This window comes from Temnothorax nylanderi, unplaced genomic scaffold (genome assembly GCF_030848795.1).
Source record: "Temnothorax nylanderi isolate EJ_2023f unplaced genomic scaffold, tnyl_v1.0 TNYL_tig0013_pilon, whole genome shotgun sequence".
Lineage (NCBI taxonomy): Eukaryota > Metazoa > Arthropoda > Insecta > Hymenoptera > Formicidae > Temnothorax > Temnothorax nylanderi.
In genome coordinates this window covers 1,713,191-1,740,891 of record NW_027249075.1, presented here as the reverse complement: position 1 = coordinate 1,740,891, position 27,701 = coordinate 1,713,191, and the positions used below count along the sequence as shown (strand labels likewise).

The 27,701-nt window shown below is 41.6% G+C and overlaps 1 protein-coding gene across 1 annotated transcript in view; it reads right to left on the bottom strand.

Annotated features, from left to right (window-relative positions):
* Window positions 1-27,701, bottom strand: part of Mib1 (mind bomb 1) — a 355,660-nt gene that overhangs the window by 168,897 nt on the left and 159,062 nt on the right. The window lies entirely within an intron of this gene.

The window sequence follows — 27,701 nt, the reverse complement described above, 5'->3', positions numbered from 1 at the left end:
TAATATACTACAACTAATTTTTACGGCGTAACAGTTCTTTCAATTTTAACTTGTTCCAATAATCCATTTATTGTTTTACTTCCCATTATCGCAAGTGGAACACGAAAACGCAAAAAAGAGTATATTAATTTGAGCGTGATTCGATGGATGAATTTCATTCAAGAAGCAGCGCTGTACCGCTGCAATTTATCAGATATCGCGATGTCGTAAAGCACCATATAAATAGGCCGTAAATTTCTCCATCGATAACTCGTATGTATTTCGCATGCGTTTTGCACGGGCGAGCGATATAAAAATACTCGTGAAACTTTGTGATTACCGTCGATCCACGATAACTCATAAAAATCCACGGATCGCACAATTCATCCATGTATCGCTTGGCGGGTCCACTAAACGGCGAATAAACTTCACAATATCCGGAAAACTTTAACGGCGCTATCAAAGAGTGCAGATTGAATTTTGCGACCATATTTGTACGTAATTTCGATATCTTCTAATCTACTGTGTATACGTAGGTATATTTAATATCAGTTAAAGCGGCTTTCGACCTACTGCACGAAATCGCATTCCTGCCCCTCGTTGATTCTTCTCTCGTTCCTTTATTTTGATGTATTTATGTACACATACGTGCGATGTACACGGGCGTGCAAATACCACTTGCGAACTGTGTGTACGGAAATACTTACGAGCTCGTGCAACCGACAGCTGGGTCTCCCCCGTCGTATATACGTATATACACGCGTACATGTGTATTTCTATATATACGGCGCGATAAAAGTGCAGGTAAATCGTGGTGGCGGGCTGCACGGTTCTGCAGCCAGTAAATTTTGCGGGAGTTATGTTGTGAGCGAGAACGCGTACTATACCATCCCAAAACCCAAGCCGCGCGAGCATCGACTTTCTTCTTCGTTCCTTTTTGCGGAGAATACTAGTTTACGCGATTTGCAAATTTCCGACTGCAGGTTAAACGCGCGTCGCTACGATTAATCTTCAAGATATTAAGCCGCGCGTATTGTCGTGTAAAACACTAAAAAAGATTCTAAAAAAATACTAAAAAAAGATTACAAAATATCAACTGATAACTTTTCAGGCGAAAGCATTTGATCTCTCGCGATATATATCAATGATCTTCGCGAAACCGGGTTAGCAATAAGAAAATCGCGAAAACGTTGAAAACTCGTTTAACACAATCCCTCCATTAAATCATATTAAAATAAAATAGTTAGTAGTTTTCTAGAAAGCTCGGCAACCTTTCCTTCGTCGGAAACGGCATCGGAGTTGTTTTCAACTTCACACTTTTGACACATATATTGGTTCTTGTGCGCCGCGCGCTTGCAAGATTGTCTTACAAATTGAGCAGAAGGGAATGACGTTCGACAATTTGTTGCCTTTTCGTATTTCAAACGTCTTGTCCTTAAAGGACAGAAGGTTTGTATAGTCAAATTGACAACGAAATTTGCGAAACTGTTTCAGGAAAAAGACTGAATATACACAGGTCTCCGTTAGGTATTGTTTGCTACTATATTTGAAATGTAAAAAATTAATTTGTAATACAAACTTATTAAAAATATTGGAGTTGTCTATCATTGAACACGCGGCACCGAAAATTTCGAGTGTTTTCGTGTTTTGTTACGATTTCGTAACTTTTAAGAAAACAATCTGCCATTTTTGGTCTAGTTTTCCTCAGGACACTTTACTCCACAGATTGAACTTAACGGAGTTTATAAAAATTGGGGCAAAACTCGAAATTTTCGGTCCTGTTTTCAATAACAGAAAACTTGTATACTTTTAGTAAGTTTTGTATTACGAAGAACTGATTTCATTTCTTTTCCTGAAATAAATTCGCAAATTTCGTCTTCTCTCTCAATTTGACCATATAAAAACCTTCTCTCCTCGCTTAATCTCTTACATCGTTGGCACATCCATCCAAGCATTTGCTTGATAATTCGCGCGACCAACTGGGCCTTCCTCGTAACTGTAATGTGGCCACAGCTGTGCGTGAAACGCAGTGTGGGCAGAAGTCTTGTCCACGCGTTGCACGCGGCATGACGCATCGCGGTATATGGAATTGAGCGGTGAATTGCGGCCAGTTATGTGCCGTCCGTAGAATACGGGATTATGCTAAATTCAATCGATAAATACGGCGGGTGCCCGCGGGCGCCGTTGAAACGCAACGGTGACCGACCGATAATAACGATAATGCCACCGCCGATGACGACAATAACGATGATGATCGCGATGATGACGATGATCGGGTGAAGAGGATGACGATGGCGGCCGCGGCGGCTGCGGCGGTGACGATGATGCGCGTAACCGCAGCGTGTGTTGCAACAAGCATGTTGCAAGTGGATCGTGATATTGGGATACTGAGTGTGTCGGCTGGTCGATCGTGTAAACGAACGAGCCGCTTCGATCGATCTGCAGGTGCTCCAACTGCGTTTGCATTAATCGTATCGCCGCGTCAATTTTAATATAGCGTTATCGGTCTCCGCTATGCGATCGTGAAAGGGCCTTCAAAGAGGCTTATTAAAGTGATTACGGTAGCACGTTCGGCAAGTTGTTTCAACCAAAGCTATTTACTAACGATTAATTATCGCCTATCATTAAACTCGAGGAATAAACGAGTTCGCGTTAATATAAAGTGGCGCAATCCCATTTCAAAGACGCGAGACATCGAGCTTGATAAAATTCACCGGGTGATCGTCTATATTTTGAACGCTATTGCCGCGGACAAAAAATCTGGCGGATTTACTTTCAGACAAATTGTATATCGTTTTGCACTTTCCAGCGAACATGGCTTCGCATTTATATCGTTTCGTTTATTACGTTATTGGGTTGCCCATTCAAACATTTTAACCGAAATCGCAAAAATGCGTAAAACGCCGCGCGTTTGTACTCTTCCCTATAGTGCATCATATAAACATGCACTTATGTTGCAATTTTGGTAGAGTGCATGCGGTGTCACAACAGCAATAGCGAAAACACACACGCACAGTATTTATATAAATATTCCCCTAAAGTATCTAAATAAAAAAAGTATAGATACAAATATGCAAGAAGTAGATAAGACAGAAAATAAAATTTATGAAACCCATTTATAATAGAAAAAAACTTTAATAAAATGGGGTGCTCGACGTGTTCTAATATATTCTTCTTTATCGCCAGACCTTTATCTTTGCCTCTCGTAGAAATTTGCCGTCGCTCCGTCTTCCCGTCATAATTTACTGTTACGATACATCGAGTTAAGAGGAGAAGTGGCAAAGTGCATCTCGAGTATTTCGCCGGAGTGCACCGCGCGTGTTCGTCCATGGTTAGAACAGTGGACGAAATACATTTAAATAGTGGTTACCGCTCTCACGGTAGTAGTAGTACAATGATGCTTCCGGTCAGCAAGTAGCACAATGGTCTGACCCGGGCCGCAGGATCCGCCGCCACCGTTCGCCTCCTTTCCCCCGCCATAATTTAACCCTGCTTTGCATATAAAAAGCAACAATGGGCCATGGCTCCGTGCAGCCGGAGCGAAAATTTGATTTGTCGTCCCACTGGCTGCACTTTTTGTGGCCACCCGACCGACCCACTCCCGAGCACCCTTCCTGTCCTCCCCCGCAGCAAGTCGGTCCGTACGAGTTCCCGCGAAATTGCCTGTTTTCCGTAATTCATTGTCAACGCGAAATTCCCTGGCGGATTTTGTACCGTCGCCCTTTGGCTTCCGGTATGACACTCGTAAAGATCGCCCGCGGATTCGACATTTAAAGCTGGAAACTGATAGTCACGATCTGCGGTATCGATTGTACATTTATACACATCTAAAAAGATCAACATATTTGGCAAGAACACATACCATTTTTGGCAAGCAAAAATCTACAGGAGCCAGAATTCCTCATATATTAAAAAAAATATATAAATAATTGTCACTATATTTAGAATTGAATATTGATTCGTTTCGAAAAAAAATAGCTACTGTTAGAATAAATAGCGTTTATTTAAAATCGCATAAATATCGCAGTCCGGCGATGCCAAAATGCAATCCAGCAGTCTCGTTTAGTTCCTTAATTTATTTAGGTAGATCCGACAGTAATAAGAATCCGGCTAACCTCGACGCGCCTCTTTTTGCACGGATGATATTGCTCGTCAAATTGCAGCCTGCGGGAGTCGCAAGATTTAAATCATTTTTTTTTTCCTAAAACGAGAGTGGAACGGAAGAAGGAAGGGAAGGAAAGGAAAACGGCTAGTCGCGGCGCCAGATAGACTCGAATATAAATATTTTCTCTTTTTGCCGCGATTTTTGATACACCCTACGCGTATCTTTCACACGACTAAGAAATGTGATAGCCTGAAACGTGGAATTTAACGCGGAAACCGGCATTATTATAGCTGCTATCGAATAAATAATCGGTATCCATGCTTATACGCCACGCACGCACCCTCATCTTCGGGGATCATGCGTAGGCGTGTGGATAATATCTCGTTCTCGATGTGTCACGACCCTGCTTCGATGCTCATGTAACTTCAACCGATACGTGAATCAATATTACACGAGGTACCTCGTACAAATCGATAGGCTGATTCGATATCGCACGCAATTGATTGGCGACTTGCATATTGTACGCGCGAATTGCGTTTCGTGGATATTAATAACTTCATTAATAGTTTTATTAATTATGCAATTAATTAACAATGGTGCGCATAGCCTTTTGAACTAATATGGTTTAAAATGGTACGCAGTCAGATTATATATGATATACACATGTTCTAGTTTTCACATCACTATGAATATAATTGTCAAAAGATTAATTGTAAAAAAAAAGATATATAATAATCGTATCTAATATTATATTTTTTAAATAATTAATATACTGCATATATATATGTAATAATGGAGAAAGAAAAACCAAAGGAGTATTTCGATAATAACGTGCATAAATTTTTGCGCGAAATAATGCCTTGACGACAGTATAAGTGAAGAAAAATGAGGCGAAATTTCTAGAATGCGGATAATAGAAGGTCCGCAGAGGAGATATTTATTAATCAATTGAAGGAATTAGCTCGCGCAAAAAACAGCCACGTACAAAACAAACGTCGGAAATTGCCCGGAGCTTTTTCTCGGTTGACTCGTTCTCGGTCATATACTTTCGCCCCTAGCTCCGCTACAACAACAGAACCGCATCGCACAGGATCTGCCTCAACGGGCTAATTGCTATATTTTTGCGGCTTTACGAGGATCCTAGATTTTCGGAACATAGAGAAAGAGCGCGACCATGTTAATTATCCGCTTAATTAACAGTGAATGGACGTCGCGATGAACGACGTAAGAATATGGGAATAGCTGAGCTTTTGATTAACTGCTCTGTCTCTCGTAGCAGCTTTAAATTTTACGTTGAATTTTAATTTTAATTTAATCTTCTACCAAATCTCTTCATCTTTTAAGAAGAAAATTTGATTTTCTCGCGAATTATTTCTTCATGATAATAAATATTTTTAAAATTCTTAGAAAATGTTCTTTTTTTAGGTCTTATTCTCTTTAGATATTATAATTAACGAATCTTAGAGTAGGTAGTTAGAGAAGGTACAGAAATTTTCGATCTCTTTTACAAGGCGACGATTAGCAATAATAACCACATTTTTTAAAAGTAGTTACCATTACACTTGCAATGTATACCTATAGCATTTAGTATCAAATTAATGTTTCCAGTAAATAAGTTAAGTGTTTATATTTAAGTAAGTTTTCTTCTATATTTGATTTGCTAGGAAGTTAAACGAGAAAACCAAGAAAAAATTAGAAAACTTCAGAAATAGGTTTAGCAGCAATTTTTTTTGTATGCATCGAATACGTGTTAGAAAAAAGTTATTTAAGTTAATTTATATCATATCTAGCTTTAAACTCAACATCTTTCTGACAACAGAATTTCTCATATAATGAGGCTGATAAGTTTTTGTGGGGAAAAATATCGAAAATTTATACCACATCAAGCATGCACGCGTATCTTATTAACAAGTAGGTAGCGCACATATTTGATTGCACGATTATATTTGAGAGTGCCAATTTAATAGCACGTCATCGTAATCGACTCTTGGATCACGGTTGCGACATCAATCCCAATTTAACGTAACCAGGCGCAGCCAGATAGTAACGGCAGGTTCGGAGGCGTGAGCGAGTACGGAGGGGTGCAGGACAGGTAATCGTGAATTAGCATGATAATGGCTCCGTGTGGATCACGTTGCGCGAGATAAGCAGCGATTTATGAGACGGGAATACGAGGGGCTTCCGTCTCTCTACTTTATTATATACTTATTCGCACGATCCCATTGTAGATTTTTCAAATGGGAACGATGGATTAATTCGCGCGAGTAATCACGTCGTAAAAAATCGTGTGGGCTTTCGTTTCCTACTACAATCTTATGGCGCTATTTTTCAAAGACGCAATACTATTGACAGTTCTCCGGAAGCCATTGAATCTTATTAAAATGAACATAATGAATAAATGGAGTAGGAGCGCGTATAAATAAACGGCGACAAATGCAATTCACGCATATAGAAACATTTTCTTTCAATTATGACATTTGCATTTCTTTAACAGTATCTGTTGATCTGTAATCGACTCGAAACGTGTTACCGCACACAAAAGCGAATCATACGAATCGCTCGTTTCTCGATTTACTTCCGATCGCATTAGCCATCCCCGTCTGGTTGATAACGAGCGGATGCAGCTTCCATCGTCTCGCTGCAGATCTCAAAGACGCACCTCGTTAGATCGCGTAGGATAACAAAGGCGCAGCGCGAGAGGTTAATCTATCAAAAGCGATATTCTCCATCGGCGGTGCCACCGTCGCGATATCGATCCCCGAGACAAAGTGGCGCCTATCGGCGTTTTGTCGTATGCGCCGAAGAAACTGGGAAGGCACGCAAGAGATAATTCATGCGGGAGCCATAAACTTCGTCCCTATCGCGATGCGTATCGGTTGCGTCGTACGTGCGTTGTAAGAATGCGATAACGAGTTTTCTTCCGATCTACGTTACCCGTGAAACTCGCTTCACTGTTGTAGAATGTAGAATATATTTTCCATCGCGTGTTCTTCGATATATCTCTGGAATACCGTTTTATTTTATTTTTACTTCAAGAATATTCGTTACAAGATACTGACGTCAAACATTTTAGGAGTCCAATCTTCTCGCCAAATCAATATTTCTTACATTGATCATATCATGTATCTAACAATAAAATATTCTGTACAGACTATCTCATTGCTACTACAATATTTTAATGTAAATTTAATAATTAGTAATTATAAATTTAATATAGCGCAGATTAATTTAGAGTCGAGTATAATGTCAAATATAAAAATTTCAAAAATTTTTAAACTACAAATATTATCGACTAACGATCAACTATATTGGAATTTACGTGTTCAAACCCGCAACTTATACGTACTGATTTTTCATTTGTTGTCGATTTTCACAGTTCTGACGTTTCTGATTTTTATTGTTCAACTGAATTTTTTTTCCTTTTGTTTTTACACATATAAACACTACATAAATTACAACAATCAATCCTGTAACAGTAAAGCTCAACTGTTTACCAATTATTTAATTCTTTATGTTTTTTACCGATTTGAACACAATTCCATTTTCGGATTAAGAATGCTGAATTATACAAATCGTCGGTGGAGTAACAAAAAGCCGCGCAACCGTTTAATAATTATTTTGTAATATAAAGAACGGAATATTTAGCGTACGTTTATTTTGTAATACGTTAAATATCTCGCGGGAGATAAACAGGCTAATACATGATGCACGATGCTTGCTTTTTATATAAAGTATAAAAGTCGACGTGTTATGCATTCGTGCGTAGTCTCGGACCTACAAGCAGCAGCGCGAGCCGCTCCGTATGTTGTCGCATTATCTCTCGAAACGCGATAGTGACAGGTACTAGGAGACGCCAAAAGCGATCATTCCCTACGAGCATTTAGCCACTGTACTCCCGTGCGATTAATTTACTCTCGCAAGCATGTCGAGGCCATCGTTACCTGTCGAAACAGGTATTTCACCTGATTCTTTAATTTGGAGTAGAAATCGCGCAGTGGAATGGCAATTACAAATTATTGCTCCGCGATATTTACAAGGCGATAATTATCTCGTTATAAAGTTATTTGGGTTTAAACGCGTCTCACTTCGTGCGCATCGAACTTTTCGTTGATCTAGATGTAATGTGCTTATCATTTTCGTGTTGAAAGCACGGAGTGTGAATATAAAATATAAATATACAAATCGCGAATAATTCGACAGTAGTGGAAAAGTCGCGGGTTGTATAGACCGTTGATCAATAATTAGTTCGAAACGGGAGAACGAAATATTTAACGTATATCTAATTCGGTCAACACACCGAAAAATTCCACACTTATTTCCCGCGGAGCATACATAGCTCGCCGCGCTGTTACGTACACAAAGTCGTCGGACTGTTGCGTATACATAAAAGGTCGCGCTATCATTCACGCACCGACACTCGAGCCTACAGGCAGCACAAGCCGCCGCGCTCGCGTTATCATCCGTTGAAACACGTTCACGATTAGTACCATGAGAAAATACGATTGTACTTAACGGATATTTAGAGATCATATTCGAGTGCCGCCTACATTGCTCATCGAAATGCGGTCGTTCTTTACGTATATTTAAGAGTTATCATTTCTCATTCATTAAAATGTAATGTACCTATTATTTTTGTATCGCGAGAGCGCAGAGTGATAATTGAATCATTGAACCGAGCGATTAAAATAACAATTAGCCATTATTCTCTTTTGGGACATTAATGTCGGTCGGAATATCGCGAGTACATAATGGATCGGCTTCGAAACAAACGTCCTGATTTAATTAATAAATACAACTGTATTTATTAACCTCAACCTTGTACTTTAACGTCATCTTTAATTTCATCGACCAAGCGATATAAATACGACGTTTTTATATCAATAATTTGTTAAAATCTTCAACCGTTTTAGATTTGTTCATTAACTTTCTTCACGTTATTCTTCCATCGAATTACGATATAATGCACGTTGTATATAATTAAACTCAGGAGTGTAAAACTGTCGCGTGATCGTAATTAACTGTGTTTACGCGGGTGTGTATTCAATGAAGAAATCTGAGAGGAGGTGGTGGTCTCTGGCAGGTATCGGGCAACTGCGGAGCAACTATGGGGTAAGTGTGATGTATCATTCTTCTGTTATCTAATTAATCGAAACAAAATTGTTACAAAATTTATCGTTCATAATCATTGTTTTACCGCATAACAATCATTATTTGAAATAATTAATTATTCTTGACATTGCTATAATTTGAATATTTGTATGTTACAGATGACAACGTAGTATACAACTCCGCTGCTGCACATCGTATCGGTGCGTCATGAATCATATTTTATTTTAATTTGAGGTAATGGATCTTTGAAAATTGTATCGAATATACATATATAATATATGGTTAGATATATGTTGACGTGTGTATCAGGTTAAGAATATAAGAATATTACACGTAAAAATGCCATATCTCATAGATATCCACTGCCTTGGAATGGATGGGCTAGAATAGATTAATAGTGATATTTAATCCTGGATTATATGTGCATGATATTGATTTATTGCGCATGCAAGGATGCACACATATGAAGCTTAGAGAATAGGGCTTATATTAATATATCATTTATTGACACATTTTAATGTCCTATTATACGACAAAATATTAATTACGCGATAGCAATTATAGTCTAAAATTTTTAAGAAGAATTTGTGAGTATAAAAAGAAAAATAATTGATACTAATAGATAGACTAAACTCGACAAAAAGTAATAAATGATGATCTACCAAATGTGTTATTTCTAAGTCTGATAAAGATATCATTTCTTATGCTTTTTTTTAGCACTCTATACACAGATTTTCAGAAAATAAAATAGAGATCATGAAAATGTGACATTATGACAAATTAATAATATTATTTGGGTAATTTTAATATTAAATATGTTAAAATTGATTAAATTTGAATTATTGCTTTGATAAATACTGCAAGAAAAAAAAAGAAAAAAGTAAAATAAAATTATAATTAAGTAAAGTCCTATTTTAAGTATTTTTATTTAGCTTCTTTCCAGGATTAAATATCATAGAAACTGCTGGAAAAAAAATAAATACTCAAATTTTTTTCAATATGCACGTCATATATAAGAATAAATAAGAGAACAGGGAATATCTTATGTGTCATGTAGCATCTTTTAATTAATTAATTAATTATTTAATAAAAAACATGCTAATGTGTAATTATAATACTTTAAAATGTGTTTGTTTTATACTTTCTTAATTTAGATCTTTCATAGCCTATTTGTCTTACTCGTAAACTATTTACTGTATATCCCCGTAGGGTTCAACAGTCTAGTATCTTATGGCGTTTTTGAAGGGACGTACCCAACCCTATCCAACTCATCCATTTCCTTTGGACCAACGGTTTAACGTCTCTTCCGAAAGACGGAGCCCAGTTCTTCCGCACAAGATCCTATCTTGCACGGAGGGCGCAGTTTCTTCGGAAAAAAACTTTTCCATGTTACATGGCTCTAGTGGACTCGAACCTGGTTCCTCAGATTACGATTCTGGCGCTCTACCACTAGACCACACTGCCGCCCTATTTGTCTTACTCATAATCTCATTTTCTAAATGAGTATATAATAAATGCCATTTGATTAATATATATATTTTCCATGCTTAGCGCGCAATTACGACTTCAAATTAGAGTACCTTCAGTATCAGATATAGCGTGACTTGGTTCGTTCGTTAGGTATATATCACTCGAAATTCTAGATATAGCTGATGAGCGTCAATCATCGGTCTATCGGGAACCTAAATCTAATAATCCCGAAACGAAAACCGTAATAATAGGGCTGCAAAACGCGGGCGCAATAATTGGCCGCGTTGTAATCTCGCGGCTCGGGCGGCGCGCAGCCACCGCAGCCACGTTAATCGTACGTAATCAATCCCCGGATTGTCGTCCTAAGTATCACCGTCATTGTCGGCCGTGTGCTTTGCGCTCCACGACTCGCGTTACCGGTATGGCCTTGTGCATGACGAGGCACGACGAGGCAACGCGAGGCGCGCGGCACGAGGAAGCTCGAATTATGTGCCGCCTCGGGTGCTTCCGGTTCGAGCTGCTAATGAACTGCAGTTATCGCAAGATCGGTCCGAATTCCGCCGTACAGTAGAGGATAATCTCGTACAATCGATACACGAAATGCATTACGTGGCGAGCGCGTGCTTGATGCTGAGGGACACACGTGAACGCGTTCTAGACGATAACGCGGAATAATTCTATATTTTATTGATATTTCGTTATTTACTTTTATATCTCATTATATTGCAAGAATAATTCGTGATTTATGTATCACATATATATTCGTTCAGTCGACTAACAACAAACGGACTGATAAAGCGATGCAATTGTATAAAATGTAGAGTGCAGCTAGTTACGCGTGACAATCAGACGTGAGGACGTGACTGCTCATCTCGCTTGTCATCTCGCTTGTCATCTCTTACGTTAGGTCGCAAATCGCGCTTCACCTACGTTCAAATTACGTGCCTCGAGGAATATCCGTGGCATCGATCGACTATGCGTGAGATGTACCACTGATGCGCCGTAGATGCCACGTGTACATATACAAATGGACACATAACTCCGTTTCAGGAATATCGCGCAATCGCTCTCTGTTTCAGGAACATTGTCACGATTACTCGCGTTGCAGAAATGGCAATGAACGTAACGTGAGATATGAGCATTCGCGTTCACCGCTCCTCAGTCACCATTCGAATCGAGTAATTTAGAAATCGAGCTATTTGGAAATAAAATGACGGAAAAAAAGTTGAGTATAATTTGAGAAATTCGCCTTCGTGTGTCGAGCAATCGCTATGTAATTTGAAGAATATAAATAGCAAGCAAACACCCTCCAATAAAATTAATTAAATATTAATTATCAAACCAAAACATTACAACAATTAATATTAATTATTGCAATAAATTCAATTTTGTTATGAAAATAATAATAAATAACGTTTGATATTATTTTCAATGCATCGTTTCTCCCGTTTAATATTTTAATACCACTATTTTCGGTTAGACGACCATTTCCTCGTCGTTTCCTTATAAACCGATTTGTACCCGGGTGCCATATACAGCATCCGCGTTCGTATATTGCGGATAAATTATCTATTGCGCTGATCAGCCATGCGCGAAATGCGTCGAGATATGCGCCGCGGCTGATGGAACGTATGCATGCCTGGGGCATATCATTGGGCTACGGGAACGGCGATATGTTCCTTTCGAATACGATTCCCCACAGGATGTTTGCGGATATCCTTCTATTCGAGTTATGTTGCCGGAACTGCACCGGCAAGTAACCTGATACAACGTAGTCCTGAGATCGATATCGGATGTTGATTTCGCATATTTAACAAAGCATCGTATTTTCCAATTATTTTATAATATTTAGAAGATATTCTCTTTCTCTTTCTTTTTTACTCGGTCAGAAAAATGAAGTATAAGAGTTGTTTTTTATCTTCATTTTTTCCCCTCTCATAAACAATTAAATATACATCGCAATTTGCATTTGCAAAGTGTATCGCGCCACATTTATGAAAGTAATGTTTTGCAGATAATTACACGATTTCATCGCGGCGAAATGAGTTAGCCGTTATACGGTCAACTTGCAGAAATTGCATCCCGGAATGCGTCGTGCAGCTGCTGTACGCGCGGCATCGTGTAATTAGACTCGGCGAACGAACGTTTTCGACTGAAATGTTGCACAAACCGTCGGGCCACTTTAGCCTCTCTAATGATGTTATTCTTAATTCCGCTAAATCCCCGATGCAGTCTCCTCTGCAATACTTTCTCGATTCGTACATTGTACGATAAGATAATAATTCTTAGCGATTACAGGATTCATCCGATATCGTTAAGTTTTGTACAAAGTAAATATGTTGCGAATTAAATTGTCGTTGTCGCATTTATAATTATAAATTTTGAAATATGTTGTTATCAAACTTTGATATCGCAAATGTCGTGTATTAAAGAGATCAAACAGCAAGAAATTAATCGCGGATTTCATTAAATCGAGTCGAGGGATGCATCCAAAGAGAAAGAGAGAGAGGGGAGGAGAGAGAGAGAGGGAGAGAGAGAACCGTGTATGATGTCGCGAACTCGTATGCGTGCATGAATCATGCATATCAGCAAATTCGTGAATCAGTCATAGAAATGCACGTACGTGCGTTCCGTTAGGGGTGTTACATCAACCGGGAAAGCGTCGACTGTCTGCATAAATGTTTCCGCAGTCTCCCTTTGCTGCTATAAATGTCATGCTCGCGCCACGACGGAGGCTTGATCGATAGTCAACTTTGACGAATCGCGAATCCAACAATATTTAACGACTGATAACGTCAAAACGTTTTGCCGTATATTGGCCTGTTTTGTAACAAGGAATTACAAATAACAAGCTGTGAATTCGATATATTTCTCGCAAAGACAGAGAAAGAGAGGTAGAGCTTTCGAGAGTAAGGGAGAGAGCGCTTTCGAGAATGAGAGAGTAAAAGAGTGAAAAAGAGTTCTCTCGAGAATGAGAGAAAGTGAAAGAGAACGAAGGTCCGCGGTAGCTTACGTCGAGCAAGGATCAACGTCGATCTCGGAAGCTACGACCCTGATCCGACGAAGTTTACGTATCGCCTGGGTCACAGGTGTCCCGCGATTTGTACCGTGAAACTTTGTCGTCCCGCCGGCCATGACGATGATCTTACAGAGATGTAAACGACCAGGACACAAAATGGTTTAGGTAAGCGCGATGCGCCGTGGAACGTCGCGACTACACCGGCAAGACCTGCCGACCCCGACGAGGATCTCACGTTGATGTAATTTCAAGCGAGTTTACTGTATTCACGCCGGCGCTGCCGCTGGAACTGCAGCAATTACTCGCAACATGCCGAACACCTTCGTGGCGTTCGGCGGAGACTTTCAGGTCATTGACCCTAACGAGCGTTATGCAGACATAGCGATAGTTCACTCGGGGAGCGAGGAAAACAAAACGTATAGCAACGATAGCGTTATCGCAGGGCAATGTTCCTGAACGCGATAATTTCATCAGTCAGGTGGAAGAAGTGTCGAAACGCTTTCTCGGAGCAATATTAAGCATACTGGTATAGTGACAAAGGATTGTATGGTCAAAGAAGAGCGATATCGCATAACAATAATATAATTAACTCGAGATATCCTCAATTACAGACGTTATTGCGGCCATCGAGAGACGTACTTATGTTATAATCAATAACATACACTCATGATGGCGAAAATAAACCAAACATGATAATATTTCCAAGGGAGCATTTTAATCAGAATTTACATGGAGCGAATAAAATAATTATTAAATCGTAATAAGCGGACCGTGATAACAATTTAATTTTGCATTATAAGCGGGATGCGAATTATAGGCGTTTCGTGTTAATAAAACACGACCATAAAACGGCGCATTTAATCGAATCATGATACGATTTGCATTTCTCAAAAGTCAAAATGATCGGGGCAAAAAGCAGCGCGCGCGTGTAACGGCGCGATAAGCCGGGAAGTAAAAACGGAAACGGTCTGACAAACGTCTACCGGATACGGATACACGCTCCTGGTATGCACATTCCGCGACCCCGTAAAAAAAGATAACGGAAGGGGGAAAGATGGGAGGGGAGGGAAATTGCCCTTTCCCTCTGTCGTTTACGTGACCTTTCACCCGCACTACAGCCAAAGCGGAGGAGCATCGAAGAAGGTCGTAAAGAATTTTAAAAATGGAGCAAAGGCTGCCTTCGGTTGCTTCTCCAACTCGTGACTAACACCATCCTCCATCCTCACCGAGCTTCCCCTCCCTCCTCGGTACCCTCGCCGTCCCATTGCCATTTTCTCCCTCCCACACCCTTTGCCGGTACACCCTCCTCCCCCGACCACCATCGTCTTTCTGAATAAATTCACGTTCTCTCCCAGGAGGAATACGAGAATAAACGTAAGTAAACAAATCAGGAGATAAAATTGCGAACGTGCCGCACATTTTTCTACGATCTAACCGCGCTAAGGCATTATTTAATTCCCCGTACGAGAACGTGACCCGGCAGTCTTAAGCGGCCGCGTATTTCCGGTTACCTAACCGCCGCGCCCGCACTCTAATATCTGTCTTTTTATCCGGCAATCGTTTTTAGACGAGAATTAAATGAGAATTTCGTGGAGCGTGCGTGCTCGTTCAATCTCCCCCCCCCCCCCCCCGATTAGTCGTACGTACTCGAAAAACACGATGATACACACCAGAATGTCGTTCTTATCGTGCACCGAGTACAATCGAGTGCAATACAATTGCAACCACTTATCTGACAAAGATATGCATCGCGCCATCAAATTATGTATATTCGTATCGACTGACCCGGTCAATATTCTTCGAGATTGTCTCTGAGATCCTTTAATGGGGCGGGTGAGATGGTGGTGCACTTGCAGGGCTACGAACCTTGCTTATTTTCTAGCTAACCTGTTGTACCGCGAAGATAAAGCCGACAGCCCTGAGGTTGCCATCGTGGTGCTCCAGGTTATCGAGAAGTGATCAGTTTTACGAGCTGATCATCCTTTATGAGCTCCCACTTCCTCCTCGGCTTTCTTTACCCTCTGCCCTCGGTTGACGTCGGTTTTACCTTAGCGATTGTCATTCATAGGGAGACCTCGCTAGTAAAGTATCCGCTTCCTGCCTCGGAGAGAATTTGCACGGACTTTCTATGTCCTTATCGACGTATGTCAGCGTTCGTCAGCGTTTTCTCTCGATTGTATTCGCCATTCGTTGTGTGAACGCGAGAAAAGAAGAATCGAAACATACGAGATCGAGACGTGAGACATAAACAAGCGTATTGCACAGATTCTCTCAATAAATTTAATATAATATATTTATTAATATGATACATAAAATCATGCATTGCTAAGTAATGAAATATTGAAACTAATTTTTCTAACAATTATTATTCTCCTTCTAAAATCTCAAAATTTTTTATATAATTATATAAGCACATACAAATAACATTTTTATAATGTTATGCATTTTTCTAAAAACGTTCCACCTATATTAATAACCAGAAATAATGATTTTGTTCTTGAAAACTTAATTCGTCTCCAGATAAAAAAAAACTTTTCTGGACTTCATACTTGCTGATAAATCTTGTTTGAAAATGATGATCTTCGACATCGTAAAATAAAATAGAGATGAAAGTGGCTGAGCGCAACATGCGAATGATAAACGATAGTGTTTATGTTGGACACAGAATCGCTATGGAAATGCTCGTTTATTTGATCCATCATCGTGACCGCGACACGGACCGTCCCCATCCCTCTCGGTCTGCCTGTCGTTCGGCGCAGATCTCGCTCGTAAAGTCCGCACTTCGCACCTACGACTAGTTTTACATGCTGGCTTCCGTTTATATCTTTGCCATCGTGGCCTGCGTTTGTCAGCATTTCGAGAGAAAGCAAACAGTACCAGATCCGTATTTCCCACTCTTTATGATTCAAGTGAAAGTTACGAGACACCGAAAATTTATGATGAAAAATTTATTTAAAAAATAACATTATTCTTGCGTTTAATCTTCCACTGTGATTTTCGTGAGATTAAAACAAACTTCATTAATGCAGTCCAAAAGTTATTCGAAAAATTTTTTACCTATGCTTCACGCTGCATTCTCTCCAGAATGAGCGGAGGAAAATCTTTTGTAAAGCACACAGCTTGCCTAATATCCTCGGCTCGGCGCCGAGAATTAAATGTAGACGCGCTGCGACGCATCTCTGTGCAGAAGGCGCAGGGTGTATTAAATGGTAGCGTGCAATATACAAGCGTGTTGGAGTAAAAACGACATTACCTTAAATCGGAACAGTTACCGGAACGGACGCAGATCTGCGTGGGTTAAAAATAACAAGCACGTCTATGCAAAATTCGGGAACCACCGTACAATTTTTTTTTCTTTTTTTCAATTATCTACGTTCGTATTTGCTTTCGTGCTCATTTCGTAAATATACTAGACAGCAGCGTACACAAAACTCAATGTGCATGAATCAATAGACGAAAAATGAATTATAGGTAAGAGATGTAATTAGCGTGACATTGATTTATCGATTAACATATTTAAGTTATATTTCATACTTCTTTGTATAGAATATTACCGGCTTTTTTATATAGAATATCAGCAACCAATATCGGTAATATAAATAATAGTAGGTAGGGCATTTTGTATTTTGCTTCATCGCGCTGGCACTATAACTATAGGCGCCGCGTTTAATCTGCCGCGGGGGAAAATAAAAGGGACGGTTGGGCAGAAAGAACTCATTCATTAGAACTCTTTGCTCTCGACACAAGGGTTCGTCGTTATACTTCCCAAGTCGAGTTCGTTCGCCGCGCCGTGTCGACGTTTTCAAAAACATCCGCGCAGGCACTGACGATACTGACGATACGCAGTGCAGAAAACAAAAAAAAAGGAAAAAACGCAATATCGTGAGTGCGTGTAATAGTAAATGCCCAAACAAGCGTCAGTGTACGTCAAAAAATGAATTTTACACGCGTGCGATTCAACAGAAATATAAGACGAGCAGATTTTGAAATAAGTGTGTCGAGCGAAATGTTGAACGAAAAATCAAGTTAAACTGATATATTGCATGACAGGTAAAATTCATTCGTGCATTAGTCTTAATCCAGGCAAGTTTTACATGCGCTATATTTTGTTGTTGAAGAATAGCAGCTGTAGCATAGCAATTCATAACGTTTTGCAGCCATGCGCAGTATTTGAAAACTGGGTCGTACATAAAAAATGTATAAGATATCCGATATTGTTTTTATCCTTTTCTATTGCAAAATGTATCGACTGCAAATGTCTCGTTCACGTTTTCGTTTGTTCACTCTCGTGCTACGAGCGGCGTACATTTTATATAAATCTAACACGTGATGCATTTTAATATTCTCCCTACTACATAGAGCTCGAATCAAATCAGCATACCTTCGGAACCATTGAAATTCCAATATGAATCGAAATATTGAGTAAAAAATGAATTTTCCATGAATTATTTGTATGATGGACATTTTGGAAACAAAAGTCTTTAAGAAAAAATTTGCAAGTAGTAATTAATTAGTTAATTGTTTAGGTAAAATAAGTGGAAAAATAAGTGGAGAAATAAGTTAAAAAATAAGTTAAGATTTTTATTCTATGTTGCTGAATGTATATGTATGATGCAAACCTGCAGTGATGCAAATAGCGTTGCGTGTAATAAGTTTTAATATACGACGTGCGTCTCACGCACACTCACACATACACATACGCGATGCCTTCTACTAATAAAAATGTAGGTAGAAGTGAAGCAATAAAATTTTCACGTCAAACTAGGCGCACGTGGATTTACATGTCAAAATAAAATACGTGAACACATTGCTCGGAAGAATGTAATCTGAAATTTGAATATTAATGCGAAAATACTCGACTATTAGCGCCGAACTTGTGACTCGTACAGGAGGTACGTACCAGTTATAAATTTCAGGTAGAACGGATGCAGGGAGTGCAGATAAGCGTATTCAAAGCGAAGTAGCTCTATTGTGTTTCGAAACAGACATGGGAACACTGCTTAAAAGTCCATGAAATATGGTCCGCGTGGACTCCGGCGGGCCAATGGTCACGGCGATGCACCTTATTCTAAATCCCTATTGTTTCGGCGCTAATTACTTAATGAATTTAATTAGGGGAGCTTGCGCGGCAGGGGAGGGGAAGGACGACGATAGAAAAGCTATGCATCTTTCCTCACCGGACGGATTCGTCAGGAAAATCCATTTCGCCGTGCTTCGCCACTTATCGCGTCCAGATTGAAAGGCCGTGAGGCAGAAATGGATTATCCCGAGGAAGGAGAAAAATCGGCGTTTACTTCGACCGAGCCGAGCAGGGCGAGAGATTTTTCGCGACGTATTTCGGAAGCTGTCGATTTACTTTCGCCATGTTCGAAAAACGCGCTGTTCATTTGCGCAACGGCGTACGACGTATCGAGCGCGAGTTATTTATCGTTTTCGGCAATGCATAACTTTCCGTCAATATATACGTATCAAATGCGTACCTATAAGATTACGTTATAACAAAAAAGACACGAAAAGACCTGTCATTCGGGGATTGATGAAACAGATCGATCGGTTTGCAATAATAACAATTATTTCTCCCGCTTTATTAATCAGAGGTGAAAAGGAGGACCGTCGGGTGTTTCGCTTTTGCGTGCGTTTGACACCGCAAGCGTGCCATTTTAAGCGCGGTCCATTCGACGCCCGGGCTCTCGATAATGCCTTTATCAGAGGGCCATTATGACCGTGATACGGCTTTATATGCCTCGTCAAATATCCATGGCCGGGAATAACTGACGGCGGAAAACTTGCGTGAATTTCGACATGATACTCGCGGGAGGCCGGACACTTGTGCGCGGAAATGTCCGGTCGCACATGAGTTTCCAGCGAAATTTCCGGAATTCGCAGAATTCCCAGCATTCATTTGTGGAACGTTTAAAACGTGCTGACGGTAATGGCCTGAATTATTCACCGGTCGTATAAAATGTCCATCGGGTCTGATTAATGAGTTCTGGCCGGGGAAATTTTTTTTCTTTTTTTAAATAAATTTCATAGTACGCGCGCGCGTGAATGGCATTATGAATAGCGTTCCCTGACAAAGGCTTTCTATAATTCTTCCCGGTAACGTTCGCGCGCGCCGGCGTTCCTATCGGCAACAACGTCGATCGAACGGCATGTCGACGGAGAGATCGATAACGGCGGACTTACTCTTTGAAACTGTGTCGATTGCGCGTGGCGAAGCCATTAAATTCGACGTATAATAAATAACTGAAAAGAATACCGGTAGTGTCGTATACCGGTACAGTCGTGATTCATATCAGTGATTGATCGCGCGCTGGACACTCCAGGAGGCTTTGAATGCTCGTTGCAGATTCGATCGAATACGAGAGAACGATAGAGATCACTCGAGGCTGATTCTACGAGACAAAAGATATTGTAATCCAGTAAACCTTTTTATTAACGAAACGTCATGCCACTAAGAGACGGTGATTCATTCGATTCTTCACAAATTCGCTTATAAAAATATTATTTTGCTATCATATTAAAAATGGGAAAGGCATACGCTAAAGATACGTGTTAATAACGTAAACAAATTTTCCGGACAACTAATAGATTGTGAGAAATAAAACGCTTAGTTCATTGTAATGTATCATTAAGTTATAAAAACAAAGAATTAGGATTAAAATAAACTGAGATTAGAATAGACTAAATAATAAAATTGTAATAGAAATGTCACTGGTATAATTAGTATCTGTATGTATGTAGCGATAATAAATATTTATTATTTCGTAAAAAGAAATATGTCCATCGTGTCTGAAAGCGAAAGGATTAATCCAGGAAATAGTAACTTATTTATAAACAAAATGAACAAACAAAAGATAATCACAATGTCCATAATGTTGTTACTATACCTGTGCAACGAAGCGAGTTCGGTCTATTCGACCACGTCCGCTTTTGTTGAGATCGCGATTTTTCTAGAAAAATATCGAGATTATGTCGAGACAGACGGAATAACGGGTAAAGCGCTTTTCGCGAGGACAAGAGAATTGTGGAGGACAAATATACATTTGCTGGAAAAGGATTCTCGCCATTAAAGACTTAATCGTCTCTCTCTCTCTCTTTCTCTTTCTCTCCTTTCCTCCTTTTCGATCGTTCGTCGATCGGGAAACCGGCGCTCGCCACACCATACAATAAAACGACGTAACGCGTCGCATTATCGTTTTTTCCCTCGCCATTCCTTGCGTGTTCGAGACTACGGGTATCGGTGGCGCACATAAAGGATATATATATACGAGTTCCATCAGAGCGACCTCGAAACAAGAACGGTATCTATCGTCTTCCCTGAATAATTCATTCCCGGATAATACCGCGACTTAAAACGCGATTCACTGTATTCGGGATATCCAGGATCGCCGGAACATTCAGGATTGGATTATTCCTCGTGCGATCTCCCTTGGCACTCCTCTCGCCGTCCCTTCTTCCCTAACCCCTATGCTTCGCCACCTACTTCGAATTATCCAGCCAGGTGTGAATTCACCACATCGCGGATAGATATCTTTCTTTCTTCCTCTTTCCTCGATTCTTCTTGCGGATTCGTCAGCGGGTGCCGCCGCATGCCGGGTAAGAGGCGAACGCATTTCTAATATCTGTCTGCGAGATCGGTCTGCGCGGCGGTGTCTCCTTCTCGCCCCCGTACGCCGGGGGTGTATCGCTCCGTCTCTTTCTCGGGCCGAGCCGGAGGCTCCTCTTTTTGCCCAGTCCGCATACACTGGGATCAATAATGCACCAACCACTCGCTGCTCTCACCCCTCTCCTTCTCTTTCCTCTTGAAAACCGTACCAGCACCCATCCACCCAGCACGCCCGTGAGCCCCCCCTCCCCCCGCATCCCACTGGTTGCCCCTCTCGCTGCGTCGCCCTCCTCGGCCACCCTCGCGCCAGCTCCCTCCCCGTCGCCATCTCTCTCACATTCGTGCGCCAGTCGAGTACAGCGGGAACCACTCCCCCCTCCCGCCCCCCTCCGCCACCTTTGCCATCCTCAGAATCCTATCTCCGTTCCGCACAGGGGGAGACTCTCGTCCCATCTCGCGCGCACGATTTCTGCCACCCCTTCCCGTCGTCGATCTTCTTCGCGGCGTTTCTGCTTCTCTCGCTCTCTCTCTCTGTCTCTCTCTCTTTCTCTTCCCGTTCTCACCCCTTCTGCCCTGCTCTTCTCCCATTCCTTGTCCCCGCTTCTCTCTCGCTCGCTCTTCTAGAAGAGGCTGGTTCCGTCTTTGTCGCGATTTCCGTCTCTTCTTCCTCCTCGCTCCGCACCTGCCCCCGCTGCCGCCGCGCGCCGCCACCACCGCCGCAGCGGAGCTCCTCTTTCGGGGTTCGCACGCTCTTCGTCGTTTCACCCCTTTTGTTCGTCTCGCTTCAACCAACCGGTTTTATCAGCGCCGTTCTCTATCCGCTACATGAGCACGCACACCCTTCAACACACACACAGACATACAGACTCTGAGACACATACATAGAAACACCTTTCGTGCGTCTCTCTCTCGCTGACTATCTTCCGCGATCCTTCTTCATCCTTTCTCAACCCTGCTCGCGTCCTTCTGTCTCTGCCTTTCGTAGCTCGTCTTCCGCGAGTCTTCTCTCTCACCATTGCCCAGAAAATCCTCCCTTCCCGACACACCGAATCTCCCTCCAGAGGAGAGACCGGCTTCCGCCATCCACGCCGCCGATCCTCCTCCCCTTCTCTTCTACAGTGGCTGAAGGTAGGCGAAGAACGGGCATCGGTTCCACGAGGGTCTCTTTCGAGCTTGTAGGAATTCGCACTTTGATGAAACCTCCATCTCTCTCTCGTATCGAAAAGCATTTAAACATTGTCTACCCGATCGTTCCCGACCCGCGCTCGTCGCCGCGATTCTGAGAAAGCACTCTTCCACTGTTCTTTGTTGTGTCATCGGGGTCAGCACCACCGTGCCCGCATACCATTGTACGCGTTATCTGTCTCTTCACCTCACAGTATCACCCTTCGAACAGGAGATGAATCTTTTAAAATTATTCGCATATTCTTCTCATCATCGATTACCCTATTGCTCATCGTACATATCTATATTAATCACGTCGTCTCGACGTAATATTGCAACTTCTTATATATCAATCTATGATAAGTAAGAGCCAATACATTATACGTTTCAAACGTTTCAACGTATCATCTCGAAGTAAAGTGATCAATTTTTAGAAGCAAAAATGCCAAGCGTTATTGACAGCATGTCAATTGGATCAGATAAGCTAACTTTTTTCCACAAATAAAATCAAATAAAACTATTAATAGATATCTATAATCCACGCGACAATTTCACAAGTCGCTGAAAAAGATGCTTGCTATGATCGAGAAGTATTCGAGACGTGTACTGCATTGAAAATTTAATACCGAGAGTAATTGAGTTTCTTTAGCCGGCGTGTTTGAGTTACAACGCGGTCAACTTACCAAAAGGGTTGAGGGTACGGTTATTTCTCGGCGCGCTAAGACTTTTACATATTTATTCCAAGAGTTAATGTGTGAGAGTGAACGCGAAAGGAAAGCGAGGAGATGGCGTATTTATTTTGCTTTACGGTGAAAATTATACTTAAATATTTGTATTTCCATATTTTGCGCAAGAACGCCGACAAGAAAGACGGCGGAGAGGCGTGCGCGAAAGATGGGGCATCGGGTTAAAAACGGGGAACATTTTTCAGAAGATAACACAGCGCGTCAGACAATAGTTATATAAGCTTGCCTGTAATATACACCCGTCTATTATTAACAACGTTTCAACATACGAGCGATGGGTGAAGAAGACTTCAAGCCCGCCATTTCTCGTTCCTTAACGCTTCTGTCTGAGGTTACCGAGCTACTTTCTCGACACCCGTTATCGATTACGTGACTTCTAATGCACACTAATGGCACGCGGGGTAACCTACCAAAGTTTTGTCAATATAAAGTCGGACTTTAATATCGACTAAACCGGAGCTGAACGCCGGTATCATTACGATCCTATAGTACTTTCCCCACTGTAGTCGGTAATATATATGGTCCTATAAAAATACGGAGATCAGACATTTTAAGCGACTCTAACAAGATACGTCTCATATTAGTCCCGATTTTTAAAGTATTCTTTAATAGATTTATATTTTATAAATTTAAAAGAAAGATAATGAATTTTCGTATATCACATTATGAAATTTATTTACCCATAATTGTCGGAATTCGTGGCTTAAACAACGATATAAATTTCATAGATTCCTTGATACCATATGATCTGATATATTTGTTTCCCTTGATATTATATTACATACATTAAAATTGTTTAAGTTCGATCGGTGGCTCGTGGAGTTAGCGAGTATGCAAGATGTGCGCTTTCCAGATAAATCGGAAATTTCGTGGGCGGTGCAGCACGATGGCAAACACACACATACACGTAGCCCGCAGTCTCGCAGTTCCGTTAATCGCGCAATACGTTGTTACCAGTTGTGCCGTTTTCTCTTCGTTATTGCGGCCGGTGCGAGAGAAATGTGTGCCGTAATTTCGGATATTGCACCTCACTTTTCGAATTAATCGCGCAACATTGGAAGCCGAAATATTTCGCCGGCAATTTCGACGTCGGGGATGGGAAAGAAGAGTGTGCGGAAACAAAGGGACGAGAAGAGGCGGGCGAGAGGATGTCTGGAACCGGCTACCGGTGTGTTACGATCTTGCTCGGAATAACGAGATCATCCGATTTTTCCCCGGCAACCGAGCGATCGATCTCTGATTCGCACGATCCAATTTTTGATACTCGCGGTGATATTTGCCGTGTGTTCGTAAATGACATTACGGTGTAAATAAATTCGCGAGTGGAGTTTCAATTAGATAGCAATTTTTTAGTTGATCTTATTGACACTGGCTGTTTGTGCCAATTAAAACCGCGCAGCAGAAAGAAGAGAGAGGTTTATTAATTCTGCATATGTTTGCGGAATTATTGTACAACAACCCGATGTGAATTTTATTACAAAAAATACGATAGAAGGTGCGATTTATATATATATATCAAGTTTTTCCATTGATGGAATTCGTCGATGGGGAAGGGGTACAAGCCGCGCTTTGTAATATTATCGCGGTAAACAACAGCAGTATAAATATTTTATCGAGATGAAGAAATTCTTTAAATAATGCTGAATATAAAATAAATTGACCATACCGGTACAAAAACCAATATCAAAATCCGACACAATTCTGTATTTATACAATAATTAGGATGCAGAATGTCGTTTCGTTACGTATGGGACGTTACGCGTTAATAAGGGCCGATGATATCGGTGCGACAAGCATGATTTTTGCGCAGCGTGAAAAGCGGCATTTCCATGACACATCAGATTGTTCTAATCGGGTAGAGTTTCTCGTGGTACTAATTGCGGGCCTCGCCGGCCGGCTACCTTGAGAAAAAGTAATCTCCCGTGACTGTTGCGATTGCGTGCGTGGCCACCGACTTGTCGTCGTTAATACCGATACAACCAGTCGGTCGACACGTGATAACACCTGCGATTTCATGTGCGCGCGTACCCATGTCTCCTGAACTTAGCGAGCTTCGAGATACCGCCACTTTCGTATCCGCCGTGCTTTCTCGCTCGCGTGAAACAAAGTAAAGCTCACCTCTGCGCCTCACGTACATGATCGAGAAGTTGAGCGTATGATGGAGGTACATCACGCTACGAGGATCATCTTATAAGTCTAAGACTCTAGAGATGAGATGTTGAGCTACATATGTGGATTATATTGTTTATCGAGGAAATAGATATTTAGAAGGAGATTCTCCTTAAATATAATAGAGAAAGGCATAATAGAGATGTGCGTAATATAAATGATAAATATGTAAAAATATATCTTTATATCTCTCGAAATCGAATTATTTGTATAAGTAAATTATGTCGTATCGTATTAAATCTGTCAACTTCGCATATTTTTAATTTAATATATATAGACATATTGTGAGTTATTATCGCAGAAAAATTGCGCGGCTAGCCAAGGACCAAAAGCCACGCGTTACGCACGTTTATCAAGATACCTTGTATTTTCCACATCAAGGACAACGGTGGTCCGACCAGCTGGTTGATTTTCCCGGCGGGTTTCGAGCTTGCTTATTTTTCGTCCAAGGATGTGAGAACGGTCAGCTGTTACCCGGTAGAGCTGAGGAATAAGTCGGAACGCATGTCGCGCGAGTGCTGTGAGACGGATGAAAACGTTGCGTCGAGGGGTAGAAGGTAAAATGAGAAGGGATCGTGTTCGTTGTCCGTAGAAGAATAAAGAGGCGAGGCAAAGAGGAAAAGGAGGAGAAACAGAAGAAGCAAGAGGCAATTTGAGAGGACGATGGCGCGGATAAAGTGTGTCGCGCGCGAGATGCTGCGAGATACTGTAGCGACGAACACAACGCAGAGGCGCGTTCAAAGAAGAGAAAGAGAGAGAGAGAGAGAGAGAGAGAGAGAGAGAGAGAGAGAGAGAGAGAACGCGAGCACGCGAGAATGTATTCATCGCGCGAGGAAGTTATGGGGGCAGTTATCGCCGGGTGATAACTCTTATTGCTGCAATAAAGTCGCGCTGCCACCCTCGAGGGCGCCAACTGCTCCCCGAAGGCTGTGCGCGCTCGTTACCGTTCCGACACCGTCCCGCGTTCTCCACATCCGCCGTCACCGTATGCACACTGCGTAAACGCATATGCATCGTGATCATATATGTCGCGTGGCCTGTAAACTGCCATGAGCACCAAGAGTCTGCTCGCAATTGTTGAAATATCTCGTTTTGTTCCATTACCGCGTATCACGCGAGCACGATAGGGAGTCAGTGTCGCGGCGGGTTAATTGCGCTCGAAGATTATAGGAGCGACCTGGTGCACTCTGCCAGTTTAATTTCGCCGTCGATGAGAACGTTAATTATCTCGTTTGATTCACTCGTAATTAAGACACGTCAGTCACACGTTTGGTGGCACCGGAGCTGGTAACACTTGAAAAAGTAACGATTGAATCGCGACTTAGATCAATCAGGTTCCGTGTAAATGCGAAACATCGGGAGACGCTGACCAACAAACGCGCAGTAAATCAGCGTCACGCGGTTTGGTAATTAATATTCGAGCACAGAGCGCACCAGCAAGATTCAATTACGGGCGAAGATATAAGATAAGTGCGCCGCGCCATCGATAGGTCACTGAGATTCGACTTGTCGCTAACAAGATCTGCACGGTAATCAATTACGGTGAGTCATGGGGACTAAGATTTAGTAGCGTTTGTGTTATATTATAGCGCACCTAATGAAGGGCGTAAATCACCAATATGATATTTGTCTGATTTATAGCGATATTTATTAGCGAAGAAAGCCCGAACGGACTGCGCGTCTATCCGCCATTAAACGCGAAGAAAAATTTTCCTCGAAGATTCCTCAAGGGTCTATGTCTATGGTCATATAAAAAAACCTCGTGGAAGATGTGAAAAATTCAGTTTCTCTTTCACTTTAATAATTGAAGCTTACGGGAAGGGTTACAGCTCTCACGGGGGCATTCTCTCGGGACACAATAAAATTCGCCGACCCTTCCTGTTTCCAATTAACTGCAGCATCCTGTAGTGGCACACGCGGCGCGAGCAAATCTTAAGGAAACCGTTTAAGTGGGGTCTAACGTATGTAGACTGAGGCAAACGGTGGGTAGGAAGGAAGCGAGCGTCGTCGGGGAGCACCCTCTCGTCGGTGAGGCCGTTCCTGCGGGATCAACGACGACGGTCCGCGGCACGAAGAGAGGAGAAGCAACGAAGCAACCGAGCGAGGAGACGCGGCGAAGTCCCATGGGGCTCGCAATCCGCCCTCTGATTACTGTATTCAACACAATCTCCGCCATTGTCTCCGCGCCACCTCGCACAGAAGAGGACATATTAATATTACGTTCCGGGGGAAGATGTCCATTCCGCGCTGAATAATCCAAGGCAGCCGTTCCTTCCCCGAGTTATACCCAGGAAGGTATAGCTTGCGGACTTGCAGGATCTCTCTGCCGAC